The following is a 23,817-nucleotide window of genomic DNA, read 5'->3' as shown; positions in this document are numbered from 1 at the left end:
AACCTCCACCAACAAGAAAGGCCCCCAGATGTGGCTTCTCAACCTTGGATTTCTCAGCCTCCATAACTGTAAAAAATAGATTTCTTCCCTTTATAAATTACCCAGTTTCAGGTATTCTGCAACAGAAAACAGACTAAGACAGATATAATGTGAAAGCCTGAAAGATCATGGAAGTGAACTGGGTTGTGAGAAAAGATCCAATGTACAGGATGAGTCTTCGAAAGACAAATGAAAGATAAAAGGCAACTTTGCACAGGACACCTCTCCTGTGTACAGCAAAAGACATGAGGCTGGGGGACATGTCAAGTGAGGCTTGGGAAAGGAGCTAGGGTAGGGGAAAGGTGACCTTGCACTGAAGTATTCATTATCAGACTGTAAGGTGTAGTAAGAGAGATCTGAATGTTTCCTACAATGGCTTTGCAAATCAGTCTAAATCGTTGCAGAAGCATGTTTTGAATGACCTGGATGACTACTTTATGAGCAAGTGTATTTACAGGACCTCTGGCCCAAGTTCCCACTGGGATTTTTAACCCATCAACAGTGCCAGTACTCTATCTATGTCAGAGAGCTATGAGAAAAGAAGGGAGGAGGACTTACAGAAATGTTCCTTGTGAATAAAATTTCATAGTAGTGTGAAAAGAGACAAATGAGAGAACTGAGTCATTGTAAGCTTGCTAAAGTTATGAAATTAGCCAGAATCACATCTATATTAGAACAGCCATTGATCATAAATAAAATAATTTAGGTCAACACTATGGATGCAGAGGAATTTTTTTTTCTTTTTTTAAAAGAAGGCCTATCAGTTATTCAAGTTAAAGAACCATTCGAGTAGAGAGAAGAATGTTTATTTAGCTGCCCATGCTAGCCGTCTGAATATGGCAGGATTGAGAGGATCATAAGCAAAAATGCTAGAGGTCATAAAATGTAAAGTGCAGGATTTTATGATCTCCATGTACACGATGAAGAGACTGAAATTAATGTCTAAAAACATAGGAAATTGGGTAGAAGTGAAGAAGAACAGAAGTCCTGCTCCCCTTTAAAGATTTCAGAAAAATGAAACATTTTCTTTAACAAATAAAGAGAGCTTTCCAGAGGACTATAGCCAGAGGCTTTTAAGGATAAAACAGATATTGCTGCAGAAGTGTTTAAGAGACAGCACAGGTAAATAAAATGGAGGTGAAGACACTGGAGCAGAAATAGCGAAATTGAAGACCAGATGAAACAGAATGGGGAGGATGAGAGCAGAAAAGGTCAGGTAAGAATACAAACACTCTCACCAGAAACCTGAGGTCTGGGAGAAGAGCGAGGACTGTCACAAGATTAAAATGGACAGAATAAGAAGGCACCAGAAGAGTGCCTTGAGATAATGGAAAGGTTTAACCAAACGTATTAAGTGCAAAGAAAGATTGAGTGGCCAGCTCGGCTGTAGGCTGACGAAGAAACAAGCAATCTGACAGCGGACATCATGGGTCAAGTGGCTCTAAGTGAGCCGGCTTTGGAAGGAAGGAAGCACCCCGGGTCCAGCAGGCTCCCTGCGTAGTTCCACCAGGCATTTAAGAACTGAGCAAAGCACTGTTTTCCGTGACAGACATTTGAGAGGAAGGTGGAGTGTCCTGTACAGTAAAACAAGGAGCTGGTGATATTTAAAAAAAAAAAAAACAGAAGGTGGATGCTGGGAACTAGAGGTCACTAGCTTTATAAACTTGTAGTAGGAGACTTTGTAGCAGAATTCTAGACAAAGTTTAAATAAAAAAAGTTGTCTGGACTGGTGTGAAATGACAAAAATGTCAGGGGCTTAGCAGGGATAATCAACAGTGGGGGTGGGGGTGGGAGAGGGGGATGGTCCCTGACCACACAAGCATTTGTAAAAAAAAAAAAAAAAAGAAGAAAAAAGCCTTTTTGCTGTGTCTCCAAGGACTAGCTATTTTGCCTCCCTTTTCCGATTCCTGAAACACACCAAAGGGGCTGGAGTAGCACAAATCAGTCTATTTTTATCAGGCAGGAATGAAGGCCCAATACTGCCATATCTTTTTATTCTTCTCAAAAGCAATCTGAAATATAGGTTTTGTGTGAAATCTTCTGAATTTGATACGTTGACTCAACTTTCTTATGTTTATTTATATTTATTTATTTATTTATTTTATTTTTTATTTATTTATTTTTTTCCTGAGACGGAGTCTCGCTCTGTCGCCCAGGCTGGAGTACAGTGGCGCGATCTCGGCTCACTGCAAGCTCCGCCTCCCGGGTTCACGCCATTCTCCTGCCTCAGCCTCCCGAGTAGCTGGGACCACAGGCGCCCGCCACAACGCCCGGCTAATTTTTTGTATTTTCAGTAGAGACGGGGTTTCACCGTGTTTTCCTGACCTCATGATCTGCCCGCCTCAGCCTCCCAAAGTGCTGGGATTACAGGCGTCAGCCACTGCGCCCGGCCTTTTATGTTTATTTTTACTATACACTGTGCAGACAAATAATTGAGTCTGCATGTTCAATTTGGCCCATGGGCCACCGTTTCGTACAGGCCGGGATTTTCACGCCGAGCCTGCACAACCGTCCTACGTTCCTGATGACCTGAGGGATGTAAGGGCAGGGCTTGCCTCTCTTGCAGGAGGGATGCAAGGAAATAGTTAATAACCTTAGAGTTTGGCAAGAAGTAGGATGTGAAGATGAGAAGGAAATGGCCCACTTTAAGCAGAGGCCAGTTTTAGTTTCCGCGGGTGGTAGCATTCTGGCAGTTACTGAAGGTTTACATCAGCACTGGCAAAATAAAACACAAGGTCATAAAAATAAAAAACCAGAGAAATCTGATAATATTGATGGTATGGATGGATGAAGAGGCTAGGCCCATGAGGATGTCTGCTTCAGGGTTTGGAGGGTGTAGAATAATGGCTATCATTTGCTGAGAATTTACTGTGTGCCAGAGGCTGTCCATTATATTTAATCTCTAATATTTACAACAGCCCCTTTTACAAATGCTAAAGGATTATTCAGAGGAGTTAAGGCATACAACACCCAGGCCCCTGGACCTTTATGCTTTCTTCTTTAACTGGAAATCTCTCCATTACTTTTTTTTGCCAAAATATTCATTGCAACACTATTCATGTGTTTAAAAAGCCAACAAATGGTCAAATAATTCCACTCCTAGATACATAGCCAGGAAATAAAACACATATCCACACAAAAACTTGTACACAAATGTCACAGCAGCTTTATTCATAATAGTCAAAAATTAAAAACAACTCAAATGTCCATCAACTGACAAACAGGTAACAAAGATGCGGTATCTCTATACCCTGGCATATTACTTGACAATAAAAAGGAATGAAGTGCTGATTCATGCTACAACATGGATCAATCTTGAAAACATTATGCTAAGTGAAAGAAGCCAGTCACAAAAGACCACGTATTGTTCCATTTACATAAAATGTCCAGAATAGGCAAAATTATACAGGTAGTAAGTAGAAGTGGTTGCCTAAGACTCAGGGACAGAAAGAGTTGGAGGTTGCATTTTTAACCCTAAATATTAATAGTATAGGATTTCTTTGAAGGATGCTGAAGATGTTCTCAGATTGATTACACTGATGGTGGCACAACTCTGAAAATACTAAAAACCATTGAATTATACACTTAAATAAGTGAAATTGTATGATACATCAATTATCCCAATAGAGTTGTTACAAAAAAACAAAAGATATAAAGAGAACATTGGTTTTGAAATATCTGTTGCATGTCATGAAACACAAATTATTACCTAATAAAGGTCGGCACCAATTTTATATTCTAACTTCTTCACCAACCCAAACTGTGGTCCAATCCCCAGGCTTGTGGCCCTCAATATTGGGGCTTGGCTACACCTTGGGCCTTAGACTATCCAGGGCATAAGCATTTTGTGTGTGTGTGAGACAGGGTCTCACTCTGTCATCCAGGTTGGAGTGCAGTGGTGCAATCACAGCTCACTGCAGCCTCCACCTCCTGGGCTGAAGAGATCCTCCCACCTCCGCCTCCAGAATAGCTGGGGACTACAGGTGCGAGCCATCACACCCAGCTAATTTTTTAATTCTTTATAGAGACAAGGTCTCCCCATGTTGTCCAGGCTGGTCTCGAATTCCTGGGCTCAAGTGATCCTCCCGTCTCAGCCTCTCAAATTGCTGGCATTACAGGCATGAACTACCGTGCCTGGCCCTCACATAAGCATTTCACATACAGTATCTCATTTACTTCCATGACAGCCCCATGAGAAGGGTATTATTATCATTCCCATGGGAAGGATGAGGAAATGCTTAGTGAGACTGCATCATTTACTAAACAATGAAGTTGGTATCTGGCAGAGCCAGGGTGCAAAACCAGACAGCTGGATGTCACAGCCTGGACTTCCCACACAAAACCCCACATGCTCATACACTGTTGGTGGGATTGTAAATTGATACATATTAACTTTCTGGAGGTAATTTGACAGGGTGTATCAAAAGTTATTTTAAAAACCCATACTTTTTAACCCAGCAACTCTACTTCTAAAAATTTATTCTATAAAAGTTATTGGACAAGTAAATAAAGATATATATACAAATATAAGGACGTTCATCAAGGTATTGTGTATATATAGCAATAACCAATTAAAAAAACTTTTTAAAAGAAAAATTCTTATTTCTGTCCACAAAGGATTGGCCAAATTTAGCCCAGCACATCCCTCTGGCAGTGTAGCTGAGCTCAGAAAAGGTATGTTCTGTGGATTAGCATCTGGGGAGAGCAGGAGGGGTCAGAAGAAACAGGAGAATAGGAAGGAAGAACCCTTCACCAAACCAGGTCATGAGGCCCAGCCTGGGCTGACGTGTGTCACACTTGGAAAGGTCACCTCCTCACCACCATCCGAGTCTTCACGAGGATTGTAGAGCAGTGTCTATTAATGACAGAACCATTCTTCAATGTCATTTACCCAAAACATATCATCTGCATTAATCTATTCACAGAATGTTTCTGAAATATTTTTAAACTAGTTTTGGGGGCCGGGTGAGGTGTAATCCTAGCACTTTGGGAGGCCAAGGAGGATGGATTGCCTGAGCTCAGGAGTTTGAGACCAGCCTGGGCAACACGGTGAAACCCCATCTCTACTAAAATACAAAAAAAATTAGCTGGGTGTGGCGGCATGTGCCTGTAGTCCCAGCTACTTGGAAGGCTGAGGCAGGATAATTGCTTGAACCTGGGAGATGGAGGTTGCAATGAGCCAAGAATGCACCACTGCACTCCAGCCTGGGCAACAGAGCAAGACTCCATCTCCAAAAATAAAAATAAAAATAAACTGGTTTTGGGGCTGCAAAGTACTACCTCATAGTAGTTAAAGCAGCCATGTAAGACTCTGGGTCTTTGCCAGAGCCACGGGGGACAAGGCCAGCCCCCTTTCCTTCCTTAGACCTTCCATAGTTACCTCCACCTCCATATTTCTCCTCTTTCTCCAATAGGAACAAGCTCAGCTGGGAGTGAGGAAGGCAGGTCCAGCCCTTTCACTATGGTTGTAGTTGGAAGGAAACAAGGTGGATTTGACACAAGATGCTATATATATACATATATATATATATATATATATATATATATATTTTTTTTTTTTTTTTTTTTTTTTTTGAGACAGAGTCTTGCTCTGTCACCCAGGCTGGAGTGCAGTGGCACAATCTCAGCTTACTGCAACCTCCACCTCCCAGGTTCAAGTGATTCTCCTGCCTCAGCCTCCCAAGTAGCTGGGACTACAGGCGCGTGCCACCATACCTGGCTAAGTTTTGTATTTTTAGTAGAGATGGAGTTTCACCATGTTGGCCAGGCTTTTCTCGAACTCCTGACCTCAAGTGATCCACCCGCCTTGGCCTCCCAAAGTGCTGGGATTACAGGCATGAGCCACTGCACCCAGCCTATATATTTTTAATTACTTTTAAACAAGGTGTAGTTGAGGAATCTTCTTCCAACTTCATGACTGAACTATAATGGCCTGTGCAACCTTTTCATTAGGACTTCAGGGAAGCTGCAGACTTTTAGAAATTAATGGCTTGATTTCACCAAAAGGAAGACGAAAAAACCCTCTAGAGACTGATGAATGGATGCCATTAAGAGTGTTTGATGAGCTCCACAGTGACACACCCAATTCACTTCCTCACCTATAACAGTAGACTGCCTAATGGCCATTTTGTACAATATAAAAGTTAAGATTGATCTTATGTTTAGGAAACATTTGTTTCCGCAAGAAAACTCTCTTGTTCGTATTGCATCACCATAAATTCCTGAAGTTGGTAACTGTGCAATGGTTACATTTTTAGAAAATACATACTGAAATATTTAGAGGTAGAGGATCCAGAACCTCAGGTGGTTCAGATACAGTATGAGAGAGAGAGAGAGAGAGAGAGAGGAAGCGCACGTGGGATAAAATGTTGATAACAGGGAATCTGGTTAAGGGCACAGAAATTTTTTTTTTTTTTTTTTGGCAGGGGGACAGAGTCTCACTCTCATTGAACAGGCTGGAATGCAGTGGCGGCTCACTGCAGCCTTGACCTGCCAGGCTCAAGCAATCCTCTCACCTCAGCCTCTGGAGTAGCTGGGAACACTGGTATGCACCACCACATCAGGCTAATTTTTATATTTTTCACAGAAATGGGATCTTGCCATGTTGGCCAGGCTGGTCTTGAGCTCCTGGGCTCAAGTGATCCATCTGTCTGGGCTCCCAAAGTGCTGGGATTACCGTTGTGAGCCATTGCACCCAGAGGGCATAGAGATCTTTGTGCTATGTTTATTTTTGTAATATTTTTAAAATTTTGAAATCATGTTTACTATTTGGGTGACAGAATGGACTATTTGGGCTTCCAACAGAAGCCCAAACCTCAGCATCATGCAATATATCCATGTAACGAACCTGCACATGTACCCCAAATCTAAAATTTATTTATCTATTTATTTATTTATTTATTTATTTTTTTTTTTTGAGATGGAGTCTTGCTCTGTCACCCAGGCTGGAGTGCAGTGGCGCAATCTCAGCTCACTGCAAGCTCCGCCTCCTGGGTTCACGCCATTCTCCTGCCTCAGCCTCTCCGAGTAGCTGGGACTACAGGCGCCCGCCACCACGCCCGGCTAATTTTTTGTATTTTTAGTAGAGACGGGGTTTCACCGTGGTCTCAATCTCCTGACCTTCTGATCCGCCCACCTCGGCCTCCCAAAGTGCTGGGATTACAAGCGTGAGCCACCACGCCCGGCTATTTGATTTATTTGTTTATTTTGAGATGGAGTCTTGCTCTATTGCCCAGGCTGGAGTGCAGTGGCACGAACTCAGCTCACTGCAGCCTCGAACTCCTGGACTCAAGTGATCCTCCCACCTCAGCCTCCCAAAGTGCTGGGATTACAGGCATGAGCCACCGTGTCCAACCTAAATTTTTTTTTAAGGAAAAAAAAAATAAAACTTGCCATCATTTCTAAATCAAGTGCTAAACATTAAAAAAGACTCTCTAGGCCAAAAACTAAGAATATACTGATGCTTCTCAAATGTAACAAGGCACACTGGGAATAGTACTGGCCTACATCCGACATTATTTTTTTATAGTTATTTTAAATAGAAAATACACTTAGATGAGTGAAAACTCTGAACACTATGAAAAGGTAGGTACTGAGAACTGTCATTCCTTCCTATCCCCATCTACTCCGTTGCCTCTCACACTGTACAGGTAACCATATTTATTCACTTCTGATTTCTCTTTCCAGTGATTACTTATGCAAATACAAACAAATATGAATATATATTATTCCCCTCCCTCCTTTTTACACAAAATGAGGCATGCCGTATACACCATTCTGTGCTTTGGTTTGGTCACCTAGCAGTATATCCTGTAGTCTCTTCAGCCTGACATCCTTTTAGGATGTGATCTCTGCCTGTAGAAAAGTGAACATAATCGCTGCTTCTATTTATTCACACAGAGAGTGTGCCCAAGCCTGATACCTGGCTCTGGATTAAATGAACTGTGCTTTGCATTTGCACTTCACAGCTGGCTAGGAAAGTCAACTCCTACAGTTGTCAAAGGTCAAGTTCAAGTTCAGAATGTCTAGACACTTTCTTAAGTATTCCGACTTGTTTTGAACTTCAAGGAAAAATGAAACTTCAAATATTTTTCTTGAAAGAACACAGAGAAGATGGGCTGGCCACAGAGTTTACTTACATTTTCGTGATTCCTTTTTTAAATGCCTCACTCGGGGAATTTTCAGACAATCTTTGTTTTGTATTCCTGCCCTTTGTTATACATGGCTGCAACCCAGAACTGTCAGAGGAGATTAAGTTTATAAAAGAAGAGTTTCTACATTTTTGAAATATTATGACTAAGTGAAATCATTTTTTTTTCTATCTGCAATGCAATTCAGCTCAGTTCAACAGATATTTACTGGGCGTTGTGCAAACCACTGAGCTTTAATAGATGAATGAGACATTGCTCCTGGCCTCAGGTGAACACAAATAATGTCTCTTTACTGTGGAAACTGCTATGGTACACAAGCAGGCACAGGCTGCTGAACAGAAAAATAAGGGCAGGAGCAGCAGAAGCAAAGATCGTGAAGTTTCGTGAACACACAAAGGTAACTACTATAGGTGGGAAAGTAACAAACCGTTTGAGCATCGTTAGAGTCCACAGCAGGAGACATGGCTGCAAAAGGGAGAGCCTTGTATGGCCTGCCAGGGAGTTTGGACTTGAATCTAAGCAGTGGTTAAAGAAAGGACCTTGGTCAGGTTTCCTTTTAGAAGGCGCATCTTGGCTTTGATATGGAGGATGAATACGGGAAGGGATAAATCTATAGGCGGAGAGCCATAGAGGCCAAAAGGAGGAGGCGTATTTGAGAAAGGTTTGGGCAACAGACACTGCAGGGCTTGATGATCGCTGGTCTGTGCGTGGGAGGAGTCCAGGAGGATCCTTGGTCCTGACTCGTGTGACTCAGGGAATGATGGGGCCATTTATTTATTTATTTATTTATTTATTATTTTATATCTTTATTTATTTATTTATTTGAGATGGAGTCTTGCTCTGTCGCCCAGGCTGGAGTGCAATGGTGCAATCTCGGCCCACTGCAATCTCTGCCTACCAGGTTCAAGCGATTCTCCTGCCTCAGCCACCCAAGCAGCTGGGATTACAGGCGCCCACCACCACACCCAGCTAATTTTTGTATTGTTAGTAGAGGTGGGGTTTCACCATGTTGACCAGGCTGGTCTTGAACTCCTGACCTCAGGTAATCCACCCACCTCAGCCACCCAATGTGCTGGGATTACAGGCGTGAGCCACCACACCCAGCCGATGGTGCCATTAAATGAATCAGGGAAACACAGCAGAAGGAGGGAGAGGATGATGGGTTCTGTTCGAGTCCTGTTGAATGTGAGGGTAGCAGGCAGATGCAGCTATGAACCCGATGATCAGAGGAGAGTTCTGGTATGAAAAATACATATTCAAGCATTATATTAGTTTCCTGAGGCTGCTGTAACAAATTACCACAAATTTAGTAGCTTAAAACAACATAAATTTATTCTCTTATGATTCTGGAAGTGAGAAGTCTAAAATTAGTCTCACTAAGCTAAAGCCAAGGTGTCAGCTGGGCTGGTTCCTTCTGGAGGCTCTAGGGGAGAATCCTTTTCCTTCTCTGCTCCGAGAGACTGCCTGCATTCCTCAGTTTCTGGCCCTTAATCCATCTTCAAAGCCAAGAGTGCGGCGTCTTGCTTCTGTTGTCGCATAGCTTTCTTCTTCTGTAGTCGTGCCTCCCTCTGCCTCCCTTCTATCGGGACAGGTGTGATTACATTGCACAGATAATCCAGGATAATATTCCCATCTCAAGATCACAACTGCACATTTTGCTCGATAAGGTATTATTCACAGGTTCCAGAGATTAGGACCTGGACATCTTTGGAAGCATTATTCTACATACTATGTGTTGATAGCATAAAGTTAGAGTAGATACAACCGATGAGGTGAACGTGTATGGAGAGAAAAGCATGAGATCAAGACCAGAACACTGGAAACACCAAAGTTAAAAGAGTGAGCATTGGACTAGGCATGGTAGCTCATGCCTGTAACCCCAGCACTTTGGGAGGCCGAGGTGGGTGGATCACTTGAGCCCAGGAGTTTGAGACCAGCCTGGGCAACACAGTGATACCCTATCTTTACAAAGAAAATAAACAAAATTAGATGGGCATGGTGGCTTGTGCCTGTAGTCCCAGCTAGTTGGAAGGCTGAGGTGGGAGGATTACTTGAACCTAAGTGGTTGAGGCTGCAGTGAGTCAAGATCGTGCCACTACCCTCCAGTCGGGGAAACAGAACAAGACCCTGTCTCAAAAACTAATAATAATTGACTGGGTGTGGTGGCTCAAGCCTGTAATCCCAGCACTTTGGAGGCCAAGGTGAGTGGATCACTTGAGGTCAGAAGTTGAAGACCAGCCTGACCAACATGGTGAAACCCGTCTCTACTAAAAATACAAAAAGTTGGCCAGGAGCGGTGGCTCACGCCTGTAATCCCAGCACTTTGGGAGGCCGAGGCAGGCAGATCGCGAGGTCAGGAGATCAAGACCATCCTAGCTAACACAGTGAAACCCCATCTCTACTAAAAATAGAAAAAATTAGCTGGGCATGGTGGCGGGCGCCTGTAGTCCCAGCTACTCAGGAGGCTGAGGCAGGAGAATGGCGTGAACCAGGGAGGCAGAGGTTGCAGTGAGCCAAGATTGTGCTACTGCACTCCAGCCTGGGTGACAGAGCAAGACTCCGTCTCAAAGAAAAAGTAAATAAATAAATAAATAAATAAAAATAAAAATACAACAAATTAGCTGGGCGTGGTGGTGCATGCTTGTAATCCCAGCTACTCGGGAGGCTGAGTCAGGAGAATTGCTTGGACCTGGGAGGCGGAGGGTGCAGTGAGCTGAGATCGTGCCTAGGTGACAAGAACAAAACTCCATCTCAAATAACAATAATAATAATTTTTTTAATGAGTGAGCATTGGAAGAAGGAACCCAAAGAAGATGGAGAAGGAAAGCTGACCAAGGGGAGCACCAGGAAAGAACTAGTGTCATGGAGGGGAAGAATGGAGAGTTACAGGGAATAGTGGCAGGTGACATTGAGTAAACCACCTAGAGGTCCCTGGGCGTCTTTTCCACGGCTGTGTCAGTGAAGTGCAAGGGGTAGAAATCAGATGGGAGCAAATAACAGTCATAGGCAATGAGGACAGATGGACAACCTTTTCAACAAGCTGGCTAAGAAGAAAAGAAAAGAGGCATGATGGCAACTAGAAAGAAATGCAGACTCAACAAGGGAAGCGATTTTGTGTTGTTCTGCTTTGTTTCTAAGAAGATGTGAGTTTGGAGCATGTTGGTAGGCTGAAAAGAAAGAGCCCATGGATTGGGAGAGGCTAAAGATTTATGCGGGAAAGACTCACTGAGAGAACGTGTTTCCAAAAGAGGCTGATGGGTAGCAATTCAAAAGTGCAGAGCAGTGAGATTTAAAATATGCCTATCCTTTGATGCAGTTTCTCAGAATTTATCTTCCAAGAAAAAAAAAAATTTTTAACTTATACAAATGTTCACATAAGAAGGAAAAATTGTACAAAATTGTTCAAAGGCAAAGAGATAGATGTATGTACAGGAGTATTCAATGCAGTATCACCAGTAAAAGGGAAAATTTGAAACAATTCACACGTCTATCAGAAAAGATTAGTTAAGCTATGGATTACAGAATCGCTTTAAAGCCTTGCAGTGGAAAGGTCTCCTTCATAGTATATGATTTCCAGACATAATAAAAGTTGATAACGAAAGTATACAGCCTCTATAGACTCCACAAATAAGTCTGGAAAAAAACAGTTCTAGTCTACCTAATATATTTAAAAACTCCTTCAAATTCTTTTTTTTTTTTTTTGGAGACAGAGTCTACCTCCATCCCCCAGGCTGGAGTGCAGTGGCATGATCTCGGCTCACTGCAACCTCTGCCTCCTAGGTTCAAGTGATTCTCCTGCCTCAGCCTCCCAAGTAGCTGGGATTACAGGCACCCACTACCACACCCAACTAATTTTTTGTATTTTTAGTAGAGACGGGGTTTCACCATGTTGGCCAAGACGGTCTCAAACTCCTGACCTCAAGGGATGCACCAGCCTTGGCCTCCCAAAGTGCTGGAATTACAGGCGTGAGCCACCATGCCAGCCCAAATTCATTTTTTAAAATAACAGCCTAATAGAAAATATGGGCAAAAGCTAGAAACTGGCATTTCACAGATAACAAACTCGAACAGCAAATATATATATATATTTTTAATAATCAACCTCATTAAGAATGAAAGCTATGTAGATGAGATCTTTCACTTTGTCAGTAAGATTGAGAAAAATTAGAAAGATTAATATGTGTTGTTGGTAAGGCTATAGAGAAAAAAACACGCCAATGCAGATTGATGGAGCCTAAACATATGCAACATATGTAGAGAGCAATTTGGAAGTGTTTATCAAATTCATTTTATTTGTATAAAAATAAAAATATTTATGGGGTACAAGTATAATTTTGTTACCTACAGAGATTGTGTAGTGGTGAAATCAGGGCTTTTAGGGTATCCATCACCCAGATTCACAATTTTAAATGTACCTTTTCACTCAGCAATTCTACTTCTAATAATCTGTCTATACATTTACAAGAAATTATGAACCAGTATGTATTTTACCTGTTCACACTTTTTTACATGCTGGAACAGTGAAAAATTGGACATGACCTGATTGTTCATTAAGAGAAGAACAGTAAAATACATTATATAGAAAGTATGTAATGGGAATACTGGGCAGCTATTAAAAAGAAAGAATTAGATCTAGATGTATTAAGTTATAAAGAAATGGATTTACCTGAGGTCAGGAGTTCCATACCAGCCTGACCAACATGGAGAAACCCCATCTCTACTAAAAATACAAAATTAGCCAGATGTGGTGGCGTATGCCTGTAATCCCAACTACTCAGGAGGCTGAGGCAAGAGAGTCGCTTGAACCTGGGAGGCAGAGGTTGCGGTTATCCGAGATCGCGCCATTGCACTCCAGTCTGGGCAACAAGAGCAAAACTCTGACTCCAGAAAAAAAAAAAAATAAGAGGCCAAGAGCAGTGGCTCATGCCTGTAATCCCAGAACTTTGGGAGGCCAAGGCAGGCGGATCACAAGGTCAGGAGATCGAGACCATTCTGGCTAACACAGTGAAACCGCATCTCTACTAAAAATACCAAGAAAATTAGCTGGGCCTAATGGTGGGCGCCTGTAGTCCCAGCTGCTGGGGAGGCTGAGGCAGGAGAATGGCGTGAACTCTGGTGGTGGAGCTTGCAGTGAGCTGAGATTGCGCCACTGCACTCCAGCCTGGGAGACAGAGCGAGACTCCGTCTCAAAAAAAAAGGATTTATAATATTTAAGTAAACAACAGGAAAAGAAATAGCTACATTCCAGGTATAGCATGATCCCATTTCCAGGAACAAAAACCATTTCTATGTACTAGACAAGGATTTAATAACACACATATCAACATGGATGACCCTCCAATGGATTATGCTAGGGGAAAAAAGCCACAGCTCCATGGTGGCTCAGGCCTGTAATCCCAGCACTTTGGGAGGCTGAGATGAGTGGATCACTTGAGGTCAGGAGTTCAAGACCAGCCTGGCCAACATGGTAAAACCCCGTCTCTACTAAAAATACAAAAATTAGCTGAGCGTTGGTGGCACACACCTGTAATCCCAGCTACTCAGGAGAATCTCTTGAACCTGGGAGATGGAGGTTGCAGTGAGCCGAGATGGTGCCCCTGCACTCCAGCCTGGGCGACAGAGTGAGACTCGGCTGAAAAGGCTGCGCATTGTATGATTCCCTTCATATGGCCCTCTAGAAAAAGCGAAACTATAGGACCAGAAAAGAGATCAATGGTGGCCAGGGCTGGGAGTCAGGGAGCGAGTGACTATAAAGGGACACAAAAAAAGTTTCTTGTTGTTATGGAAATGTTCCGTAACTCAATTGTGGTTTTGGTTGCACAACTATATGTACTTTTACAAATTCATAGAACCGTACACTACAAATGGTGAGTTTTACTGTATGTGAATTACACGTCAATTAACCAGTAAAAAAAGTTTGTAGAGATTCCCAGTAAGCTGTAATAGTTACCCCTTGGAGAATGGGAGTGGAAGTATAAGAAAAAAAGCATCTTTCATATTTTACACTTCTGTATAATATGTATTACTTTTAGTAAGTATATACTACTTTTTGGCAATTTTTAAAAAGGTTTTAATAAGTGTGACATACTCAATATATACAACACTGAATAGCCCTAGAAGATAGTAGATTTACATGTACTGATACATAAAGGCATTCACAATCACTGTTAAGTAGAAAAAGACAACTTGTACAAAAATATACAATCACTGTTTTGGAAAAATACAATAAAGTTATGTGTACACATATATACTTAGTTGTGTGTGTGTGCGTGTGTGCGTGTGTGTGTATGTGTGTAGACCTGGAGGATGGCTACCAAATATTTAGCAGTAATTTTACAGTATTTGCTTTTGGGCAGTGATACCATTGTGGGTTTGTGGAGGAGTGACTTATTTTTAACTTTGGTTTTAGGATTCTGAGGCTATATCATTTTCATCATTATAAAAAACAATATATTTTTAAAATAGCATAACTGAAGAAATTGCTTTGACCAAAAGCAGAACTATCCCATCCTCTGAGAGTGAGGCAAGATCTGTACAGATATAGAAAAGTTTGTAGGTTGGACAGCAGATAGAAGATTCTGTACTTTTGGCCTCAATTTTCTCAACAAAATTAGTCATCTGGTGAGAGTGTAGGGAAATGGGTGTTGGGGGAGTAGGGACTTTCAGGAAGCTGCAAAGGTCTGAAAGCGTTTGTAAGAGGAAAGACAGAGAAAGGCTTTTGAGGCTAAGTGAGAAACCCTGCCTAAGGTCAAGGTTAGAAATGCCCTCAGAGGGGCTGGCGAAGTGGCTCATGCCTGTAACCCCAGTGCTTTGGGAGGCTGAGGTGGGCGAATCACAAGGTCAATGATTCGAGACCAGCCTGGCCAACATGGTGAAACACTGTCTCTACTAAAAATACAAAAAATTAGCCGGGCATGGCGGTGGGCGCCTTTAATCCCAGCTACTCAGGAGGCTGAGGCAGGAGAATCGCTTGAACCAGGAGGTGGAGGTTGCAGTGAGCCAAGACCATGCCACAGGACTCCAGCCTGGGCAACAGAGCAAGACTCCATCTCAAAAAAAAAAAGAAACAAATGCCCTCAGAGGCCAATGTGTGAGGCGGCCAGGAGGGGTTTCCAGCAAACTGAAGAAGGCAGGATTAATCAAGGTGGGCCCTAGTGCCTCCACCACAGCCCAGTGTCGCCATGATCCAAGAGAAGGCAGAAATACAGCTTTGTAGATGAAATTATCCAATTGAAAACATTGTGCACTCCAGCCTGGGCGAGAGCAAGACTCCATCTCAAAAAAAAAAAAAAAGAAAAGAAAACATTGATAATTAGTTAAACGTTGTTTCAAACACCATCCAGGCCAAACCAAACTTGGGAGCCCATGGCTGCAAGTAGGGGTGGGAAGGAAAGTGTAGCATGCATGCTGTTTTAATAGAACCCTAGGTCTTTTTTATTCCCCTATTTTTTTTTTTACAGCCCAACACCTTTTAACCCACTAATGCTTGTTTGGGGCAGAGGGTGAGATACAGTTCAGAGCAACAAAAAAAGTCACTGAGGTCAGGTATAGTGGCTCACACCTGTAATCTTAGCACTTTCGGAGGCCGAGGTGAGAGGATCACTTTAGCCCAGAAGTTCAAGACCAGCCTGGGCAACATAGTGAGACTCTGTCTCTATTATTTTATTTTATTTTATTTTATTTATTTATTTATTTAGAGATGGAGTCTCGCTGTGTTGCCCAGGCTGGAGTGCAGTGGTGCAATCTTGGCTCTCTGCTACGTCCACCTCCTGTTCAATCAATTCTCCTACCTGAACCTCCCGAGTAGCTGAGATTACAGGTGCACACCACCACGCCCAGCTAATTTTTGTATTTTTAATAGAGACGGGGGTTTCACCATGTTGGTCAGGCTGGTCTCGAACTCCTGACCTTAAGTGATCTGCCCGCCTTGGCCTCCCAAAGTGCTGGTATTACAGGTGTGAGCCACCACACCCAGCCTATTATTTTAAAAAAGAATTTTATAAAATATAAAAAAGAAGAAGAAAAAAGTCATTGATCAATTATGATGTTCAAAATAGACCTCTCTTAAAAGAACATAGCAAAAACATTAGGTTTGAATTCATGCTTTCAATGGCAAGAATCAGGTTTGCTTTTTTGTTTGTTTTTTGTTGTTGTTGTGAGACGGAGTTTCACAGTTGCTGACCAGGCTGGAGTGCAATGGTGCGATCTTGGCTCACTGCAATCTCCGCCTCCCAGGTTCAAGTGGTCCTTCTGCCTCAGCCTCCCGAGTAGCTGGGATTACAGGTATGCCCCACCACGCTCAGCTAATTTTGTATTTTTAGTAGAGACGGAGTTTCTCCATGTTGGTCCGGCGGGTCTCCAACTCCCGACCTCAGGTGATCCATGGGCCTAGGTCTCTCAAAGTGCTGGGATTATAGGCGTGAACCCGGCCAAGAGTCAGGTTTTTAAGAGAAAAAAAGAGTTTCCTGCATTCTAAAAATTTCTTCTTAAATATCTAGAACAGGAACCTGGCTCTTTCAGAGCCCATAGGCGAACAAGTTCTGCAAAATATAGACGCAATTTTCCATCAAGGGAAGAATTTGACCAGTTGGATGGAAGGGGCACTCAGAGAGGAGGAAGGGGTATTACACGGGAGAGTGAGGCTGGGTTCAGTGGCTCACGCCTGTAATCTCAGCACTTCAGGAGGTGGAGAAAGGAGGACCATCACTTTAGGCCAGGCGACCAAGACCAGCCTGGAGAACACAGTGAGAACCTGTCTCTACAGAAAATTTTAAAAGATAGGAGAATGACTTCTAAATCCCTTAGCTAGGTCTGAAGGCATGCAGGGAGGGGAGGGGCTTATGATCTCCTTCCCTCTTGAATCCCTGGGAGGAAGCGGTCTCTTCCACACTCCTTGCCAGCCATGGGCAGCTACACTCGAGGAGCAATCTCAGCAGGACAGGTCTAGACAGAGAGGGGGCCCGAGCTAGCCTCTCCTTTCATAAGCCTCTCTGTCTCAAGAGGCCGAGAGGGTACTGAATTTCAGGCCTTGGAGGAGGTGGAGAAGGGGAGGTAACGGGGCTGGCCTGCAAGCCAAGGGTCACCGTGGTGAGGGATGAGAGGACCTTGTGACTGAGGGCTTCAGAGTGGACTGTCTGGGTGGTGGCAAACTTAGGGAAGTGTGTGTGTGGCAGGTGCAAGCTGAGGTGGGCTGAAATCCTACCACATTTGGAACAAGCAATAGAAACAAGCATTTCAGGTGATTCTGAGGCATGCTAAGATAGGACACAACCGAACTTGGTTTGCCTGGCTGGGCTGTGGGAAACAAGTGTGCAGCAGGGATGTGGATATTTGTAAAATAATGCTTACAATTACCCAGTGAACAGACTAAACCCTCACTTGGGATACCAACAAGGGGGCACTCAAAATTGAAAAAGAAAATTTAAGACACTATATTCTCCCCACTCCTCCTCCCTACCCTCCCTCTGAAGAACACTAAACTAGTCACCTTGAGAACCAAATCAGAAATTGGACTTACTTATGCTTTTGGAATTACCTCTAGAGACAAGGGGTCCATAATTTTTTCAGCACCTAGGGCATCTAGTCTAGCCCTGATTTTTTTTGAGTTTTTAGAGACAGGGTCTCACTCTGTTGCCCAGGCTGGAGTGCCATGGCATGATCATAGTTTACTGCAACTTCCAACTCCTGGGCTCAAACAGTCCTCCCACCTCAGCCTTCTTGTGTAGCTAGGACTACAGGTGCACGCCGCCATGACTAGCTAATTTATTTTTTATTTTTTTATTTTTTTTGCAGAGATGGGGTGTCCCTATGTTGTCCGAGCTGGTCTTGAGCTCCTGGCTCCTGGCCTCAAGAGATCCTCCTGCCTCAGCCTCCCAAAGTGTCTGGATTACACGTGTGAGCCACCGCACCCAGCCTTCCTGATTTTCAAGTGAGTAACTACATACTCTCATCTGGATGAGGTACTCTTATCAGGGATGGGAAATAAAAGGAGGGGTCAACCTGTTACAGTAGGTAGCTAGTCGGGTATGAGCAGAGCAGGAGAGGGCCCCCCTGACACACACACCAGGAGTGTTGGGTGACCATCAGGCTCTTGTTAACTCTCTCGCTAAAGTAATAATTGGTCACACCTGGCACCAGGGAACGGCCATCTCCTAATAGAAAACACCTGAAACTGGTGAGCAGCAGCTTCCCAATAAGATCTCAGGAGCTGGGCGAGTGGTGGGAAGTAACACAAGACCCTGGAAGTATGCCAGCACATAAAACCCCAAGTCAAAATGTCAAGCTGTGACAACCTTCTCTAAATGTCAGCCTTCTCTAAAGCGTTTTAATGAACTTTCACTCCTGCTCTGAAACTGGCTTTGGTCTCTCCCTCCACCTTATGCCCCTCAGTCCCATTCTTTCTTCTGAGGAGGCAAGAACTGAGGTTGCTGCAGCCCCGTGTGGATATGGACACATATTCTGCCAGTAACAAAGTATTGGAGGCCTCCATGGGCTCCAGGAGCCCTCACGGCCACTGGGAGGACGTAAGAGAGGGTGTGGCCAGAGCCTCTCTGAGGACAGGCTCTGGGCTATGGCCATGGAGGTGAGTAGCTATGTGGAGCAAGAAAAGAGGACAAGGGTGTTTAAAAGGTCATCAAGGACGAAGCAAGTCATAGGATGGAAAATAGAACCATGAGTCAGGTGCCAAAGTCTTCAGTGAAAGCCAGAGAACTTTCCAGTGCTGAACAGATGCTGGATGTGTTCAGTTTACTGAGCCTAACCTTGGACCTTCTACTATTGGACCTTCATCCAATGTAGCCCATAGGCATGTTACATGAAGTAGTAAGTTAATATGAGGGACTAACCTAATACATCCTAACTTGATAAAAGTCTGTAAAGTGTGCTAAGCATAACACATTAGTTATTTTCCTCACGTTGGTCAGATTTTAGCAAAATTGGGATTCACCTGTGCGACATTAACTCAGTACTCTACTGTTTCCTGTTAAACACACATATAAATTTCTCCTTTCCCATTTTCCAGCTAAGAAAAGGCAACATGTTATCTTTAGAAAAAAAAATTTTTTTGTTATACATTAAGTTCTGGGGTACATGTGCAGAACATGCAGTTTTGTTACATAGGTATACACGTGCCATGGAGGTTTGCTGCACCCATCAACTCATCACCTATATTAGGTATTTCTCCTAATGCTATCCCTCCCCTAGCCCCCCACCCCCCAACAGGCCCCAGTGTGTGATGTTCCCCTCCCTGTGTCCATGTGTTCTCATTGTTCAACTCCCACTTATGAGTGGGAACATGCGGTGTTTGGTTTTCTGTTCCTGTGTTAGTTTGCTGGGAATGATGGTTTCCAGCTTCATCCATGTCCCTGCAAAGGACCTGAACTCATCCTTTTTTATGGCTGCATAGTATTCCATGGTATATATGTGCCACATTTTCTTTATCCAGTCTATCATTGATGGACATTTAGGTTGGTTCCAAGTCTTTGCTATTGTGAATAGTGCCGCAATAAACATATGTGTGCATGTGTCTTTATAATAGAATGGTTTATAATCCTTTGGGCATATACCCAGTAATGGGATTGCTGGGTCAACTTATATTTCTAGTTCTAGGTCCCTGAGGAATCGCCACACTGTCTTCCACAGTGGTTGATCTAATTTACACTCCCACCAACAGTGTAAAAGTGTTCCTATTTCTCCACATCCTCTCCAGCACCTGTTGTTTCCTGAATTTTCAAATGATCGCCATTCTAACTGGTGTGAGATGGTAGCTCATTGTGGTTTTGATTTGCATTTCTCTAATGACCACTGATGATGAGCTTTTTTTTCATGTTTGTTGGCTGCATGAATGTCTTCTTTTGAGAAGTGTCTGTTCATATCCTTCACCCACTTTTTGATGGGGTTGGTTTTTTTTCTTGTAAATTTGTTTAAGTTTTTTTTTGACATGGAGTCTTGCTCTGTCACCCAGAGCAAGACTATTTTAATTAGACAAAATTTGTCAATTTTGGCTTTTGTTGTCATTGCTTTTGGTGTTTTAGACATGAAGTTGAAGGGGCCATTCACGGTGGCTCACACCTGTAATCCCAGCACTTTGGGAGGCCAAGATGGGCGGATCACCTGAGGTCAGAAGTTCAAGACCAGCCTGGCTGATGTGGTGAAACCCCTTCCCTACTAAAAATATTAAAAAATTAGTCAGGTATGGTGGCACATGCTTATAGTTCCAGCTACTTGGGAAGCTGAGGCAGGAGAATTGCTTGAACCCAGGAGGTGGAGGCTGCAGTGAGCCGAGATCATGCCACTGCACTCCAGCCTGGGTAACAGAGTGAGACTCCATCTCAAAAAAAAAAAAAAAAGTTGAAGGTAGGCACAAGCTGCCAGGAGAGCCAATTCTGTGCATTTTTTGACATTGCAGTAAAAGCTTGCAGAGAAAGCTTTTTACTCAACATCAGTGTCTTTTTTCTTTCAAGTCTCCAGAGAAAATGACTACCCAGAAACGATTTTTTTAAACTTGTTTTCATTTTCCCTGTGCCAAACTAAGTATTCCTGAGAGAAAACAAACCTTCCCAAGGAATCCAGACTTGGCTCATGATATCTAATACTGAGTGAATTAACATGTTTCCTACCAAGCGGAGTAGAAAACAGACTATAAGAGAATTCATGTTGATTCCTAGTTAATCTTTAGCTTTACAGTGAGTTAAGCTGTCTTTTCTCCTTAATGATTTAAGTATCCCATACTAAGCTTTCCTGTCAAATAAACTAAAAGTCTGGTTTTATTCTATTTGGAAGTTTGTAACTAAATATTTATCTATGGTCTGCAGAAAGAGGGAAAAGTCAAGTTGGTTGTGATAGAAAGTGTTTCCGCACCCATCAGCAGAAAGTGTTGAAAATGGTGATATAGTTACTTTCATGCGCGTCCGTGTGAAGAGACCACCAAACAGGCTTTGTGTGAGCAAACATGGCTGTTTATTTCACCTGAGTGCAGGTGGGCTGAGTCCGAAAAGAGAGTCAGCAAAGGGTGGTGGATTATCATTAGTTCTTACAGGTTTTGGGATAGACCGTGAAGTTAAGAGCAATGTTTTGCGGGCAGGGGTGGATCTCACAAAGTACATTCTCAAGGGTGGGGAGAATTACAAAGAACCTTCTTAAGGGTGGGGGAGATTACAAAGTACATTGATCAGTTAGGGTGGGGCAGAAACAAATCACAATGGTGCAAGGTCATCAGTTAAGGCTATTTTTACTTCTTTTGTGGATCTTCAGTTACTCCAGGCCATCTGGATGTATACGTGCAAGTCACAGGAGATGCGATGGCTTGGCTTGGGCTCAGAGGCCTGACATTCCTGTCTTCTTATATTAATAAGAAAAATAAAACAAAATAGTGTTGAAGTCTTGGGGCGGTGAAAGTTTTTGGGGGGTGGAATGGAGACAGAATGGGCAATGTTTCTCAGGGCTGCTTCAAGCGGGATTAGGGGCAGCGTGGGAACCTAGAGTGGGAGAGATTAAGCTGAAGGGAGGTCTTGTGGTAAGGGGTGATAGTGTGGGGATGTTAGAAGAAACATTTGTCATATAGAATGATTGGTGATGGTCTGGATATGGTTTTGGATGAATTGAGAAACTAAATGGAATAAGAGAAGGAGAAAAACAGGTATAAAAGGTCTAAGAATTGGGAGGACCTAGGACATCTGATTAGAGTGCCTAAGGAGATTCAGCATAGTCCTGCCAGCAAAGATTATTTATTTACTTCAAGAGTTTAGAATGGCAGTTTGGGGATAGCACCAGGAGATATCAGCTGTGATGGCTTGGAGAAACAGTGTAAACTGGCAGTGTAAACAAGAGCAGGGCATGTATGAGTAGTTGAGAATGGTGAATAGGAGTATGACTAGACAGAAGATAGTAGGGATGACAAGTTTTTTGGGGGCACAGTCTAAGTTGGTCTGGTGTCTGGAATGAGACTGGGGCCTAATAAAAAGGAGCATCTATACAGGAGCTTAAATGGGCCGTATCCTATAGCGTTCTGAGGACAGGTCTGACTTCTGAGAAGGGAAAGTGGTAAAAGTATTGTCTAGTCCTTTTTAAGCTGGTGGCTGAGCTTGGTGAGGTGTGTTTTTAAAAGACCTTTAGTCCGTTCTACTTTTCAAGATGGAGGACCATAAGGGATATAAAGGTTTCACTCAATACTAAGAGCCTGAAAAACTGCTTGGCTGATTTGACTAATAAAGGCTGGTCTGTTATCAGACTGTATAGAGGCAGGAAGGCTAAACTGAGGAATTATGTCTGACAGAAGGGAAGAAATGACTGCAGTGGCCTTCTCAGACCCTGTAGGAAAGGCCTCTACCTATCTAGAGAAAGTGTCTACTTAGACTAAGAGGTATTTTAGTTATCTGACTCGGGGCATGTTGAGTAAAGCTAATTTGCCAGTCCTGGGCGGGGGCAAATCTTCAAGCTTGTGTAGGGAAGGGAGGGGGCCTGAATAATCCCTGAGGAGTAGCAGAATAGCAGATGGAACACTGAGAAGTTATTTCCTTGAGAATAGATTTCCACGATGGAAAGGAAATGAGAGGTTTTAAGAGGCGGGCTAGTGGCTTGTACTATAGCATAGCCTGCCTTTGCTGGTGTGTGGCGATTAGGCCTGGTGGAACTGCCATCAATAAATCAAGCGTGATCAGGGTGAGGAACAGGAAAGAAGGAAACATGGGGAAATGGGGTGAATGTCAGGTGGATCAGAGAGATACAGTCATGGGGGTCAGGTGTGGTATCAGGAATAATGTGGGAGGCGGGATTGAAGTCCCGGGCAGGAACAATGGTAATTGTGGGACTTAACAAAGAGTGAGTACAGCTGAAGGAGCTGGGGACCAGAAAGTATTTGCGTCAGGTATGAGGAAGAAAATAGATTTTGGAAGTTATGAGAAATGTAGAGAGTGAGTTGAGCATAGTTTGTGATTTTTAGGGCCTCTAAAAGTATTAAAGCGGCGGCAGCCGCTGCACGCAGACATGAGGGCTAGGCTAAAACAGTAAGGTCAAGTTGTTTGGACAGAAAGGCTACAGGGTGTGGTCCTGGCTCTTGTGTAAGAATTCTGACCACACTAACCATGCCTAGGAAGGAAAGGAGTTGTTGTTTTGTAAGGGACTGCGGTTTGGGAGATTAATCGGACACTATCATCAGGGAGAGCATGTGTGTTTTTATGAAGAATTATGCTGAGGCAGGTAATGGATGGGGAAGAAATTTGAGCTTTGGAGGGGGATACCCAATATCCTTTGGAGAATAAATGCTGAAGGAGCAGAAGTGTGTCTTGTCTGGTTTTAGGACAGGTAGAATGGGGGAATTCTAAGGAGAGTTTATAAGCTTTAAAAGGCCATGCTGTAGCAGGCGACTGATAGCAGGCTTTAATCCTTTCAAAGCATGCTGTGGGATGGGATATTGGCACTCAGCGGGGTAAGGGTGATTAGGTTTTAATGAGATGGTAAGGGGTGCATGATCGGTCACCAAGGAGGGAGTAGAGGTATCTTATACTTGTGGGTTAAGGTGGGGGAATACAAGAGGAGGACGAAAAGGAGGCTTTGGATTTGGAAGAAGGGCAGCAATGAGATGCAGCTGTAATCCAGGAATAGTCAGGGAAGCAGATAATTTAAAGTGTCT

At 43.2% G+C, this 23,817-nt stretch overlaps 1 pseudogene; it reads right to left on the bottom strand.

The window, feature by feature from the left end:
- LOC129490645 (uncharacterized) overlaps nt 1-23,817 on the bottom strand; it is a 136,570-nt pseudogene that overhangs the window by 62,356 nt on the left and 50,397 nt on the right.

Source organism: Symphalangus syndactylus, chromosome 9 (assembly GCF_028878055.3).
Source record: "Symphalangus syndactylus isolate Jambi chromosome 9, NHGRI_mSymSyn1-v2.1_pri, whole genome shotgun sequence".
NCBI lineage: Eukaryota > Metazoa > Chordata > Mammalia > Primates > Hylobatidae > Symphalangus > Symphalangus syndactylus.
Note: the sequence above shows the minus strand (reverse complement) of the source record. Positions and strands in the feature narration are given on the sequence as shown.